This window comes from Hyla sarda, chromosome 11, assembly GCF_029499605.1.
Source record: "Hyla sarda isolate aHylSar1 chromosome 11, aHylSar1.hap1, whole genome shotgun sequence".
In the NCBI taxonomy this organism is placed as follows: Eukaryota; Metazoa; Chordata; class Amphibia; order Anura; family Hylidae; genus Hyla; species Hyla sarda.
The window spans coordinates 40,270,040-40,286,315 of NC_079199.1; the positions used below are offsets into that span (position 1 = coordinate 40,270,040).

Consider the following 16,276-nt stretch of genomic DNA (forward strand, 5'->3'; position numbering starts at 1 on the left):
CGGGGGGGAATGATGAGCAGGGGGGGGAATGATGAGCAGGGGGGGGAATGATGAGCAGGGGGGAATGATGAGAAGGGGGGGATGATGAGCAGGGGGGGGGAATGATGAGCAGGGGGGGAATGATGAGCGGGGGGGAATGATGAGCAGGGGGGGAATGATGAGCAGGGGGTGGAATGATGAGCAGGGGGGGAATGATGAGCAGGGGGAAATGATGAGCAGGGGGGAAAGATGAGCAGGGGAAAACACGGGAAAGGAAGCGGGGGGGGAGGGGTAAATATGGCACAGGGGCTGATAAAAGGGGGAGGAAGGAGGGGGGGGGGCAAACTGAGGATCAAGGGGAATCAGAGTTTGGGGGATGATGAGGCATATAGTTCAGAGCTTATTTTTTTCCCTCAAATTTTCCTGTGAAAATGAGGATACGTGTTATATGCCAGTGCGTGTTATACGCAGATAAATACTGTAATTACCCCTTAGGGTCTGGGGGGCAGAGGGGTCTGGGGGGGAATTAGGGCTTGTCCACACTACGAACTTCCACCAGCAGAATTTCGCTTGTTTCAATGGGATGCTGCTGCTCTGTGCACACTACGGAAGACACAGTGGGTGGTAGTATTATTTTTAGAGGCATGATGTTTGGCAGTATTATATTTAGGAAGCACAATCTCTTGTAGGGTTATAATGATTGTTGTCTTTATGGAGAGGATGAGGATTGGCTGGCAAAGTGAGGAACCAATGATGTCCTGGCGTCGAACTTTACAGAGGAAGAAGAAGTTGGAAGAAGACATGGCGTCTAGACCAGATGAAGAAGAACAGGAGGGGGGGGGGGGGGGGCATCATAATGAAGTGCTCAGTCTTCTAGGCAGCCTTAATCTGGCCCTGAACATTAGGTACAGTATAGTTCCCATCATTAGGTGCACTATAGTTCCCCCACAGACATACAGCCTTCAGCCATATACTGTGTATGGCTGGAGGCTGTATGTCTGTGTACTGCCCCACTTCAGTATTCCAACCACCGGTCCTCCGATCCGGGGTCACAATCTACTGCTATGGCCTATAGACCATAGCAGTAGGTCCCGGGACCGGAGGTGTCGGAACACCGAAGTTGACGGACTGCCAGCTGGTGCTTGTGACTTACCATACCGGCCGGCGTGCGTCCTCCTCGATGCTCCGCTCCTCCATTGCTATGGGCACACACACGGGTGACGTCAGTGAGGTCCCTGCGTGCGCTACCTCCCGGCGGCCCCTGCGTTTTTAAAGTTAACGCGGACGCCGCCACAGAAAGGTAACAGAGACATTCTTGTGTCCCGAAAAGATATTTCGGGACACAGGGATGTCCAGAATGTGACGGGGGCCTCCTGCGGGATGCTCAGCGGCAGCCGCGGCCAAGGCACACTCGGCACATCCCGTGTGCATGCTTATGCTGAGCAGCCGGCAGGGGGCCCCCTGGGGGATGGGGGCCCTAGGCAATTGCCTGGTTTGCCCCTATCTAACGCCGGCCCTGCTTATAAAGGGGGGCCGTACTAGAAGCCCATGTGGTAAGTGCCTTGGGGTGTTGTGTAGATGGGTGTTGCTGTGTTGGTATATGAGGCGTTAATTTAACCCTTGCCACTTGTGACGCCAGGGTGAGGGTTAATACGCTGAGGTAAATTTTCGGCCTATCGCCACCCTTCCCAGAAACGATAGGTGCATGCATAAATAACTGAATGTCCACAGCAAAGATGAACTTGAACTTGCGTGAAACTTTACTGAGGTATTTGCGGTACATCCAATAACAGCAACAGTCTTATTAACAAAGTCTCTATTCAGCACGGCAGTGATTGACAGATGCTGAGGACCACTGAATTATCCAGAAATCATTAGAATTAGGGTTTCTTCCAGAGATGCGCTGGATTTAGGGGATTATTTCGGTCCAGTGATCTTTGCGGAGTTAACAGGGATTGAAGTAACTCACAGTTTTTGAGAGATGGCCGTGGCCGCAGGGCTTAGGCCTAGCAAGTGCTGATGACAGCTGCGCAGATCCGTCCTCATCAGCAGCGCAGGAACAAGAGAGATTAATGGCCGCCGCTCCCTTATATGGGCAGGGCCGTTATGGATTGGTCCAATGTCAGCTGTCATTCACCGTTACAATGCATGGTGGGTGATCACCTGACTACCTCCAAAGGTCCTTAACTAGAAAACCATAGAGTTCTGGAACGCATCACGTGACCCGCAGGTCCTGCGACACCACAACAAGGTAAGTATACATTACATACATATATACACTTAGAATTTGAATAATTTTGACTACTAAGAATAGGCCTGGGCATATTAGACTGTTGCCTTTTTTTTTTTTTGGTGGGTGTCACAGGAGTCAGGCCCCCGTTAAAATAAAATGGGCTGCATGGTCTAAAATCACTTCAGTTCAAGTCACTCTTTCCAGCTGTTGCAAAGCTACAACACCCATTCTGTCTGGAGAGCTTCAGCGGTTATAGGAGTTGTAGTTTTGTAACTGCTAAAGCCTCAAATTGGGGTACAGTGTCATCCATTATTACTACAAAACTTAGAAGTGACGAGAGATTTAATGGGACAGTCAGGAGAATACACAAACATAAAATGACTCACAGGAGACATCTTCTCTGTTGTCTTTCCTTTTCTTCTTCATCTGGTCCAGACGCCATGTCTTCTTCCAGCTCCATCTTCCTCTGTAAAGTTCGATGCCTGGACATCATTGGTTCCTCACTTTTCCAGCCGATCCTCATCCTCAGTATAAAGACAACAATCATTATAACCCTTCAAGAGACTATGCTACCTAAATATAATACTGCCCAAACCCTGTGTACCGTGTATATTATACTGCCAAACATCATGCCCTAAAAATAATACTACCACACACTGTCTTCCGTAGTGTGCACAGAGCAGCAGCATCCCATTGAAAACAAGCAAAATTCTGCTGGCGGAATTTCGTAGTGTGGCCGAGCCCTAATTCCCCCAGACCCATAAGTCCTCCTCCAGACTCCCGCTCCCAGAGACCCCTAAGGCTAGGTTTCCCCCCTTTTTTTACATGCAAAAAAAAAACAGAAAAACTGCTACTGCTTTTTCCTGTGTTATGGTAATTTTTGGGCATTATTTTCTTGTGCTTTTGCCTTCTCTGGAAACCTAGCCTTAGTCCTCCCCTGGTCCTTAAGTTCCCCCCCCCCCCTTCAACACTCCTGGTCCTTTTCCACTATTCCACTTGTTACGACACTCCCCGACAGGTAGAGGAAGCTGCCACTTGGAATGATCCCCTTCTCTAGGAACGCAGGTTGGTTCCAGCCGACTGTCCAACTCCCGACCAGAGGATACGAACGCGGCTGCTCCCGATCAGCAAATCAGTCGAACTCTTTCCATAGCTAGAAATAACGAAAGCGCTATCCCATTAGTAATTCCCCCCACAAACAAGACCAGCTCCTTCTTGGGGGTCAAACAGGAATTAATTTAATGGGGCTACCGGCGCGATATTTATGCAGGTCTCCACCAGGTGGACACTCCCCTAGGGGACCTGATGGAAGACTGTAAAACATAGTGGACAGTAGCCAATCGCAGTGGCTTCAACATAAGCCCTTCCCACTTTACCCATACCTCCCTCCTGTCTATCCCCCAGACAACTGGAAGAAATCTCCAATTATCTCCCAGGACAGAGACAATCGCCATTCCAGAACACAACAAGAAAACACATTTAAACATATAAATTACGAAATAGAAGATGGGCGGCAGCTTCCAGCGGTGTTTGGTAGATAAAGGGTCCGTTTTTAGTTGCATAGGATTTGTACCGAACACTGCAGATTTTTCCTCGGATCCCAAAAACGGCCGCCGCCACGTGGTCGACGAACGACGACCATCCCGTACGAATGGAATGGAGAGGTGTCTGCGGTTAACCACAATGTTCTAATTGGGGCCAAGAGGTTAACCAGCAGATGGATCCATCACACCACTTTTATGCACTCCCTACCCCCCCCAGTCCCCTTCACACTCCTCTGCCCCATTTACCAAACCCACACTTACCTTACCTCACCCCCCCCCCCCCAAACAACCTCACATCAACCCCCCATGCCTCCTGGTCCTTCTCCACTACACTTTTCTTCAACAACCCCCCCCCCCCCCAGTTCCCCCACATTAGGTTGGCAGTATAGTTCCACTGCATTAGGTTGTAGTTCCCCCACATTAGGTGCAGTATAGTTCCCAACATTAGGTGCAGTATAGCTCCCCACATTAGGTGCAGTATAGGTCCTAGCACATTAGGTTGGCAGTACAGTTCCCCCACATTAGGTGCAGTACAGTTCCCCCACATTAGGTGCAGTACAGTTCCCCACATTAGGTGCAGTACAGTTCCCCACATTAGGTGTAGTATAGTTCCCCAAATTAGGTGCAGTATAGTTCCCCAAATTAGGTGCAGTATAGTTCCCCACATTAGGTGCAGTACAGTTCTCCCACATTAGGTGCAATACAGTTCACTCACATTAGGTGCAGTACATTTCCCACACATTAGGTGCAGTATAGTTCCCCACATTAGGTGCAGCACAGTTCCCCCACATTAGGTGCAGTACAGTTCCCCCACATTAGGTGCAGTATAGTTCCCCACTTTAGGTGCAGTATAGTTCTGCACATTAGGTGCAGTATAGTTCCCCACATTAGGTGCAGTACAGTTCCCCCCCATTAGGTGCAGTACAGTTCCCCCACATTACGTGCAGTATAATTCCCCCACATTAAGTGCTGTACAGTTCCCCCCCACATTAGGATCCCCACATTAGGTTCAGTACAGTTCCCCACATTAGCTGCAGTATAGTTCTCCACATTAGGTGCAGTATAGCTCCCCACAGTAGGTGCAGTATAGTTCCCCCACATTAGGTGCAGTATAGTTCCCCCACATGAGGTGCAGTACAGTTTCCCCACATTAAGTGCAGTACAGTTCCCCCACATTAGGTTGGCAGTGTAGTTCCCCCACATTAGGTTGGCAGTATAGTTTCCCCACATTAGGTTGGCAGTACAGTTCCCCCACATTAGGTGCAGTACAGTTCCCCCCACATTAGGTTGGCTGTATAGTTCCCCCACATTAGGTCGAGTACAGTTCCCCCCACATTAGGTGCAGTACAATTCCCCCCACAGTAGGTGCAGTACAGTTCCCCCACATTAGGTGCAGTACAGTTCCCCCCCATTAGGTGCAGTATAATTCCCCCACATTAAGTGCAGTACAGTTCCCCCCACATTAGGTTCCCCACATTAGGTGCAGTACAGTTCCCCCACATTAACTGCAGTATAGTTCTCCACATTAGGTGCAGTATAGCTCCCCACAGTAGGTGCAGTATAGTTCCCCGACATTAGGTGCAGTATAGTTCCCCCACATGAGGTGCAGTACAGTTTCCCCACATTAAGTGCAGTACAGTTCCCCCACATTAGGTGCAGTATAGTTCCCCACATTAGGTGCAGTATAGTTCCCCACATTAGGTTTGCAGTGTAGTTCCCCCACATGGTTTGCAGTGTAGTTCCCCCACATTAGGTTGGCTGTATGGTTCCCCCACATTAGGTTGGCTGTATGGTTCCCCCACATTAGGTCCAGTACAGTTCCTCCCACATTAGATGCAGTACAGTTTCCCCCACATTAGGTGCAGTATAGTTCCCCCACATAAGAAGCAGTATAGTTCCCCCACATTAGGTGCAGTACAGTTTCCCCACATTAAGTGCAGTACAGTTCCCCCATATTAAGTGCAGTATAGTTCCCCCACATTAGGTGCACTACAGTTTCCCCACATTAAGTGCAGTATAGTTCCCCCACATTAGGTCCAGTACAGTTCCCCCCACATTAGGTGCAGTACAGTTCACGCATATTAGGTGCAGTACAGTTCCCCCACATTAGGTGCAGTATAGTTCTCCACATTAGGTGCAGTATAGCTCCCCACAGTAGGTGCAGTATAGTTCCCCCACATTAGGTGCAGTATTGTTCCCCCACATTAGGTGCAGTACAGTTTCCCCACATTAAGTGCAGTACAGTTCCCCCACATTAGGTGCAGTATAGTTCCCCACATTAGGTTGGCAGTGTAGTTCCCCCACATTAGGTTGGCAGTACAGTTCCCCACATTAGTTAGGGCTGTATAGTTCCCCCACATTAGGTCCAGTACAGTTCCCCCCACATTAGATGCAGTACAGTTCCCCCCACATTAGGTGCAGTATAGTTCCTCCACATTAGGAGCAGTATAGTTCCCCCACATTAGATGCAGTACAGTTCCCCCCACATTAGGTGCAGTATAGTTCCTCCACATTAGGAGCAGTATAGTTCCCCCACATTAGGTGCAGTATAGTTTCCCCACATTAAGTGCAGTACAGTTCCCCCATATTAAGTGCAGTATAGTTCCCCCACATTAGGTGCAGTACAGTTTCCCCACATTAGGTGCAGTATAGTTCCCCCACATTAGGAGCAGTATAGTTCCCCCACATTAGGAGCAGTATAGTTCCCCCACATTAGGTGCAGTACAGTTCCCCCATATTAAGTGCAGTATAGTTCCCCCACATTAGGTGCAGTACAGTTTCCCCACATTAATTGCAGTATAGTTCCCCCACATTAGGTGCAGTATATTTTCCCCACATTAGGTGCAGTATAGTTCCACACATTAGGTGCAGTATAGTTCTCCCCACATTAGGTGCAGTATAGATCCCCCACATTAGGTGCAGTATAGTTCCCCCACATTAAGTGCAGTATATTTCCCCCACATTAGGTGTAGTATAGTTCTCCCCACATTAGGTGCAGTATAGTTCCCCCACATTAGGTGCAGTATAGCTCTGAGCTATACTGCACCTAATGTGGACAACTATACTGCACGTAATGTGGGGAATTATATTGCACCTAATGTGGGGAGCTATTAGCTCCCCACATTAGCAGGGCCGGATCATCATTGGCGCTCCTGGAGCACCTGCTCCGGGCCCCGCGCCCACAGGGGGCCCCATCACATTCGGGACATCCCTGCGGGCTGCTCAGTAGTGGATGGGGCGGCTGCTTGTTAAAGATCAGTACGTAGCCCAGCCGCGGCCACTTTAAAACAGTGACCAGCAGCGGCTCCTGTGGGCCCGGACTCCTCCTGCTTTTTCTATTTTTCTTAGTTCCTTACCTGGCCGCGCTCGGCAGGCTCATGTAATGTGTCGGGTCTTGTGGGCTGTGACGAGTGACATCTCCTGCGTCGGCAGGCTCAGGTAAGGAAATATGAAAAATAAAAAAAGCAGGAGGAGGGAGGGGGGGGAGCAATGAGCAGGGGAGGATTATGAGTGGGGGAGGATGATGAGTGGGGGGGGGATGATGAGTGGGGGGGGGAGATAATGAGGCAGAGGGGGTAATGATGAGCATGAGGGGAATGATTGGCAGGGGGGTAATGATGAAATGTTGAGCAGGGGTGGGGATTGATGAGCGGGAGGAATGATGAGCAGGGAGGGTAATGATGAGCAGGGGAGTAATGATGAGCAGGGGGGGTAATGATGAGCAGGGGGGGAATGATGAGCAGGGGGGAATGAATGAGCAGGGGGGGAATGATGAGCAGGGGGGGAGAATGATGAGCAGGGGGGGTAATGATGAGCAGGGGGAGAATGATAAGCTGGGGGGAATGATGAGCAGGGGGGATGATGAGCAGGGGGGAATGATGAGCAGGGGGGAATGATGAGCAGGGGGGAATGATGAGCAGGGGGGAAAGATGAGCAGGGGGGAATGATGAGCAGGGGGGAATGATGAGCAGGGGGGGAATGATGAGCAGGGGGTGGAATGATGAGCAGGGGGGGGAATGATGAGCAGGGGGGGGAATGATGAGCAGGGGGGAATGATGAGCGGGGGGGAATGATGAGCGGGGGGGAATGATGAGCGGGGGGAATGATGAGCAGGGGGGGAATGATGAGAAGGGGGGGATGATGAGCAGGGGGGGGGAATGATGAGCAGGGGGGGAATGATGTGCAGGGGGGGAATGATGAGCAGGGGGGAATGATGAGCAGGGGGGGAATGATGAGCAGGGGGGGAATGATGAGCAGGGGGGGAATGATGAGCGGGGGGAAATGATGAGCAGGGGGGAAAGATGAGCAGGGGAAAACACGGGAAAGGAAGCGGGGGGGGGAGGGGTAAATATGGCACAGGGGCTGATAAAAGGGGGAGGAAGGAGGGGGGGGGGCAAACTGAGGATCAAGGGGAATCAGAGTTTGGGGGATGATGAGGCATATAGTTCAGAGCTTATTTTTTTCCCTCAAATTTTCCTGTGAAAATGAGGATACGTGTTATATGCCAGTGCGTGTTATACGCAGATAAATACTGTAATTACCCCTTAGGGGTCTGGGGGCAGAGGGGTCTGGGGGGAATTAGGGCTTGTCCACACTACGAACTTCCACCAGCAGAATTTCGCTTGTTTCAATGGGATGCTGCTGCTCTGTGCACACTACGGAAGACACAGTGGGTGGTAGTATTATTTTTAGAGGGCATGATGTTTGGCAAGTATTATATTTAGGAAACACAGTCTCTTGTAGGGTTATAATGATTGTTGTCTTTATGGAGAGGATGAGGATTGGCTGGCAAAGTGAGGAACCAATGATGTCCTGGCGTCGAACTTTACAGAGGAAGAAGAAGTTGGAAGAAGACATGGCGTCTAGACCAGATGAAGAAGAACAGGAGGGGGGGGGGGGGGCATCATAATGAAGTGCTCAGTCTTCTAGGCAGCCTTAATCTGGCCCTGAACATTAGGTACAGTATAGTTCCCATCATTAGGTGCACTATAGTTCCCCCACAGACATACAGCCTTCAGCCATATACAGTGTATGGCTGGAGGCTGTATGTCTGTGTACTGCCCCACTTCAGTATTCCAACCACCGGTCCTCCGATCCGGGGTCACAATCTACTGCTATGGCCTATAGACCATAGCAGTAGGTCCCGGGACCGGAGGTGGTCGGAACACCGAAGTTGACGGACTGCCAGCTGGTGCTTGTGACTTACCATACCGGCCGGCGTGCGTTCCTCCTCGATGCTCCGCTCCTCCATTGCTATGGGCACACACACGGGTGACGTCAGTGAGGTCCCTGCGTGCGCTACCTCCCGGCGGCCCCTGCGTTTTTAAAGTTAACGCGGACGCCGCCACAGAAAGGTAACAGAGACATTCTTGTGTCCCGAAAAGATATTTCGGGACACAGGGATGTCCAGAATGTGACGGGGGCCTCCTGCGGGATGCTCAGCGGCAGCCGCGGCCAAGGCACACTCGGCACATCCCGTGTGCATGCTTATGCTGAGCAGCCGGCAGGGGGCCCCCTGGGGGATGGGGGCCCTAGGCAATTGCCTGGTTTGCCCCTATCTAACGCCGACCCTGCTTATAAAGGGGGGCCGTACTAGAAGCCCATGTGGTAAGTGCCTTGGGGTGTTGTGTAGATGGGGTGTTGCTGTGTTGGTATATGAGGCGTTAATTTAACCCTTGCCACTTGTGACGCCAGGGTGAGGGTTAATACGCTGAGGTAAATTTTCGGCCTATCGCCACCCTTCCCAGAAACGATAGGTGCATGCATAAATAACTGAATGTCCACAGCAAAGATGAACTTGAACTTGCGTGAAACTTTACTGAGGTATTTGCGGTACATCCAATAACAGCAACAGTCTTATTAACAAAGTCTCTATTCAGCACGGCAGTGATTGACAGATGCTGAGGACCACTGAATTATCCAGAAATCATTAGAATTAGGGTTTCTTCCAGAGATGCGCTGGATTTAGGGGATTATTTAGGTCCAGTGATCTTTGCGGAGTTAACAGGGATTGAAGTAACTCACAGTTTTTGAGAGATGGCCGTGGCCGCAGGGCTTAGGCCTAGCAAGTGCTGATGACAGCTGCGCAGATCCGTCCTCATCAGCAGCGCAGGAACAAGAGAGATTAATGGCCGCCGCTCCCTTATATGGGCAGGGCCGTTTTGGATTGGTCCAATGTCAGCTGTCATTCACCGTTACAATGCATGGTGGGTGATCACCTGACTACCTCCAAAGGTCCTTAACTAGAAAACCATAGAGTTCTGGAACGCATCACGTGACCCGCAGGTCCTGCGACACCACAACAAGGTAAGTATACATTACATACATATATACACTTAGAATTTGAATAATTTTGACTACTAAGAATAGGCCTGGGCATATTAGACTGTTGCCTTTTTTTTTTTTTTGGTGGGTGTCACAGGAGTCAGGCCCCCGTTAAAATAAAATGGGCTGCATGGTCTAAAATCACTTCAGTTCAAGTCACTCTTTCCAGCTGTTGCAAAGCTACAACACCCATTCTGTCTGGAGAGCTTCAGCGGTTATAGGAGTTGTAGTTTTGTAACTGCTAAAGCCTCAAATTGGGGTACAGTGTCATCCATTATTACTACAAAACTTAGAAGTGACGAGAGATTTAATGGGACAGTCAGGAGAATACACAAACATAAAATGACTCACAGGAGACATCTTCTCTGTTGTCTTTCCTTTTCTTCTTCATCTGGTCCAGACGCCATGTCTTCTTCCAGCTCCATCTTCCTCTGTAAAGTTCGATGCCTGGACATCATTGGTTCCTCACTTTTCCAGCCGATCCTCATCCTCAGTATAAAGACAACAATCATTATAACCCTTCAAGAGACTATGCTACCTAAATATAATACTGCCAAACCCTGTGTACCGTGTATATTATACTGCCAAACATCATGCCCTAAAAATAATACTACCACACACTGTCTTCCGTAGTGTGCACAGAGCAGCAGCATCCCATTGAAAACAAGCAAAATTCTGCTGGCGGAATTTCGTAGTGTGGCCGAGCCCTAATTCCCCCAGACCCATAAGTCCTCCTCCAGACTCCCGCTCCCAGAGACCCCTAAGGCTAGGTTTCCCCCCTTTTTTTACATGCAAAAAAAAAACAGAAAAACTGCTACTGCTTTTTCCTGTGTTATGGTAATTTTTGGGCATTATTTTCTTGTGCTTTTGCCTTCTCTGGAAACCTAGCCTTAGTCCTCCCCTGGTCCTTAAGTTCCCCCCCCCCCCCTTCAACACTCCTGGTCCTTTTCCACTATTCCACTTGTTACGACACTCCCCGACAGGTAGAGGAAGCTGCCACTTGGAATGATCCCCTTCTCTAGGAACGCAGGTTGGTTCCAGCCGACTGTCCAACTCCCGACCAGAGGATACGAACGCGGCTGCTCCCGATCAGCAAATCAGTCGAACTCTTTCCATAGCTAGAAATAACGAAAGCGCTATCCCATTAGTAATTCCCCCCACAAACAAGACCAGCTCCTTCTTGAGGGTCAAACAGGAATTAATTTAATGGGGCTACCGGCGCGATATTTATGCAGGTCTCCACCAGGTGGACACTCCCCTAGGGGACCTGATGGAAGACTGTAAAACATAGTGGACAGTAGCCAATCGCAGTGGCTTCAACATAAGCCCTTCCCACTTTACCCATACCTCCCTCCTGTCTATCCCCCAGACAACTGGGAAGAAATCTCCAATTATCTCCCAGGACAGAGACAATCGCCATTCCAGAACACAACAAGAAAACACATTTAAACATATAAATTACGAAATAGAAGATGGGCGGCAGCTTCCAGCGGTGTTTGGTAGATAAAGGGTCCGTTTTTAGTTGCATAGGATTTGTACCGAACACTGCAGATTTTTCCTCGGATCCCAAAAACGGCCGCCGCCACGTGGTCGACGAACGACGACCATCCCGTACGAATGGAATGGAGAGGTGTCTGCGGTTAACCACAATGTTCTAATTGGGGCCAAGAGGTTAACCAGCAGATGGATCCATCACACCACTTTTATGCACTCCCTACCCCCCCCCCAGTCCCCTTCACACTCCTCTGCCCCATTTACCAAACCCACACTTACCTTACCTCACCCCCCCCCCCCCAAACAACCTCACATCAACCCCCCATGCCCTCCTGGTCCTTCTCCACTACACTTTTCTTCAACAACCCCCCCCCCCCCCCAGTTCCCCCACATTAGGTTGGCAGTATAGTTCCACTGCATTAGGTTGTAGTTCCCCCACATTAGGTGCAGTATAGTTCCCAACATTAGGTGCAGTATAGCTCCCCACATTAGGTGCAGTATAGGTCCTAGCACATTAGGTTGGCAGTACAGTTCCCCCACATTAGGTGCAGTACAGTTCCCCCACATTAGGTGCAGTACAGTTCCCCACATTAGGTGCAGTACAGTTCCCCACATTAGGTGTAGTATAGTTCCCCAAATTAGGTGCAGTATAGTTCCCCAAATTAGGTGCAGTATAGTTCCCCACATTAGGTGCAGTACAGTTCTCCCACATTAGTTGCAATACAGTTCACTCACATTAGGTGCAGTACATTTCCCACACATTAGGTGCAGTATAGTTCCCCACATTAGGTGCAGCACAGTTCCCCCACATTAGGTGCAGTATAGTTCCCCCACATTAGGTGCAGTATAGTTCCCCACTTTAGGTGCAGTATAGTTCTGCACATTAGGTGCAGTATAGTTCCCCAAATTAGGTGCAGTATAGTTCCCCCACATTAGGTGCAGTACAGTGTATGGCTGGAGGCTGTATGCCTGTGTACTGCCCCACAGGGACGTGCACAGACATTTTGAAGGGCAGGGGCTCAAGTAAAGGGCACTTGAGGGCACTTTTCATAATTTAAAAAACGTCTGCCAGACTTAATGGGCAGATGTGCTGTGGCCCAGGGACACAGTGGACTCCTGCCGGGCCTCCTCGACGTTCCTATCCCCATAAAAGTTGGTGCTTTTGTAAAATCGAGTCAAGAACAGTTTCTATGAAGGTCTGCCATGTGTATATACACTTTGGCTGTGCTGTCAGTCTTATTTACAGAAAACATGTGACAGCTGCACTATAATATACTGTATTATAGAGGAGATTTATACAAAACCTGTGCAGAGAAAGAGCGGTGCAGTCGCCCATAGCAACCAATCAGATCGTTTTGCAGAAGGCTTTTCCTCTGCAAAGGTTTTAATAAATCTCCCCCTATATGCCAATCACCCAGCACCCATCACCAATCACCCAGCACCCATCACCCATCCCCAATCAATCACCCAGCACCCATCACCCATCCCCAATAACCCAGCACCAATTACCCATCACCCATCACCCATCCCCAATAACCCAGCACCCATCACCAATCACCCACCTTATGCAGGAATCTCCACACAGCTCTGGTTCTTACACTGAAGAGATGGACACCACATTAATATATGCTTACATGCTACAATATACAAGAGTTGGCAAAAAAAAGAATTATAAATATACAAAGACGGCCAGGCATAGCACAGCATACAGGATGGAGGCAGGGAAGCTCCGCCTCCATTGCGCACAAGACTGACTTTGCATACTAGCAATGTGGGGCAATACCTAGAAAATGGAAAGACCAATTTTTGTATACATGCACTGTAACCTAGTGTATTGGGTTTAGTGCGAGTAAACAGCCTGTCAGTTTCCCTTTAATTATATACCGTGCCCCCCTTAATGATCTATATACTGTGCCACCATTCATCTATTAATTCCCTATATACTGTGCCACCATTAATGAACTACATACCGTGCCCCCCTTAATGATCTATATACTGTGCCACCATTCATCTATTAATTCCCTATATACTGTGCCACCATTAATGAACTATATACTGTGCCACTATTATTTAACTATACTGTGCCACCACTAAGGGTGCGTTCACACGTGCATATTTTCTGCTGCAGATCTGCTGCAGATTTGCTTTAGCAGATTTCTCTTCCCATTGTCAACGGGAAGCAAAATCTGCAGCAAAAATAGGCACATGTGAACGCACCCTAAGGATCTATACAAAGTGCCAGCATACATAAAAAATATAATGTTCCAATATATTGAAATATATACTGTGCTTCCATAAATTCCCTATATACTGTGCTTACATTCCTCCAATAATTCCCTAATAATGTGCTTCATACAATACATACAAGCACATAACATAAAGGCACATACAGTACATAGGTAATATACACACATACAAAGAGACACTTTGACACATATATACAGGTACATATATACATTAAGAAACATAATTACACAGACACACATATAGCATGGAATATATATTAAAAGATATAGCCAATAAGCACATCATACATACAGGTACACACATACAATCACTCACAGATATATACACATATACATAGATTCACTTGCTCATATATATATACACATTACACATATACATAGATTCACTTGCTCATATATATATATATATATATATATATATATATATATATACCCACACACACATACATACATAGATTCACTTGCTCATATACACATATACATAGATTCACTTGCTCATATACATATATATACACACACACATACAATACATACATACATACATACACACACACACATTCACTTGCTCATATATATATATATACACACACATACATACACACATACAAAGATTCACTTGCTCATATATATATACACACACATACACACATACAAAAATTCACTTGCTCATATATATATATATATATATATATACACACACACACACATACATAGATTCACTTGCTCATATACACATATACAAAGATTCACTTGCTCATATATATATATACACACATACATTCATACACACACACATACATAGATTTACTTGCGCATATATATACACATATACATTGATTCACTTGCTTATATATATATATATATATACACACACATACATACATACACACATACAAAGATTCACTTGCTCATATATATATATATACACACACATACATACATACATACATACATACACACACATACAAAGATTCACTTGCTCATATATATATATATATATATATATATATATATATATATACACACACACACACACACACACACACATAGATTCACTTGCTCATATACACATATACAAAGATTCACTTGCTCACATATATATATATACACGCACACACATACATACATAGATAGATTCACTTGCTCATATACACACATACATAGATTCACTTGCTCATATACATATATATACACACACACACATACATACACACATACAAAGATTCACTTGCTCACATATATATATATACACGCACACACATACATACATAGATAGATTCACTTGCTCATATACACACATACATAGATTCACTTGCTCATATACATATATATATACACACACACATACATACACACATACAAAGATTCACTTGCTCATATATATATATACACACACATACACACATACATAGATTCACTTGCTCATATATATACACATATACATAGATTCACTTGCTCATATATATATATATATATATATATATATATATATATATGCACACACACACACATACATACACACACACACACATATATATATATACATATACACACACACTGACATACAATCACTCACATATTTACACAGTCACTTACACTAAGGCCCCAGCCATCCCTCTCTGCACATACATAGACACACAGACACACACACATATATGTATACATACACACACACTGACATACAATCACTCACATATATTTATAGTTACTTACAGTAAGGGCTGTATAGACTGGAGTCAGTATCTGGACATGCTGTGGGCGGGGCTTCTCTCTGCCTCTTCTGCTCCTGTCTCCTCCGTGTGGAGAGAAGCAGAGAAATGGCAGATAATGACAGGGTGAGTGGCGCCCCCTTGCTGCAGGGAGGGCACAGCACCCTCCCTTAAACAACATACAACTCCCCAGCAAAGGATCCTTTTTAATTCACCTGGGCACTAAGTGCAGGTGAGGAAAAGGGCAGGGGCTCCAGCCCCCTTTCACTCCTATGTGTGCACGTCCCTGCTGCCCCACTTCAGTGTTCCGACCACAGGTCCGGGGTCACGATCTACTGCTATGGGCCATAGCAGTATGTCCCGGGACCGGAGGAGCCGTAGTCGGAACACTGAAGATGACGTACTGCCAGCTGGTGACTTACCATGCGCTTGTCCTCCTCGATGCTCCGCTCTGCTCTTCCCCTATGGGCGCACGCACTGGACGTCAGTGACATCCCTGCGTGCGCTACCTCCCGGCGGCCCCTGCGTTTTTAAAGTTAACGCGGGTCCTCAGAGAGGTAACCGGGAGATATTTGTGTCCCGAAAAGATTTTTCGGGACACAGGGATGTCCGGAATGTGACAGGGGCCCCCTGTGAGCATGGGGCCCGAAGCAGGCGCTCCAGGAGCGCCAATGATGATCCGGCCCTGCAAGTGATAACATCATGTGAACATATCATGTAACATCTCACAGGTCCTTTAGACAATTA

The 16,276-nt window shown here is 47.5% G+C and overlaps 1 long non-coding RNA gene across 1 annotated transcript; it reads right to left on the minus strand.

The window, feature by feature from the left end:
• Window positions 1–10,134: 10,134 nt before the first annotated feature.
• Window positions 10,135–15,564, minus strand: LOC130295570 (uncharacterized). Its single transcript, XR_008848913.1, has 3 exons — window positions 15,534–15,564; window positions 13,137–13,173; window positions 10,135–10,569 (listed from the first exon to the last, which is right to left on the minus strand). It is a non-coding gene; the product is annotated as an uncharacterized LOC130295570 (long non-coding RNA).
• Window positions 15,565–16,276: the final 712 nt, after the last annotated feature.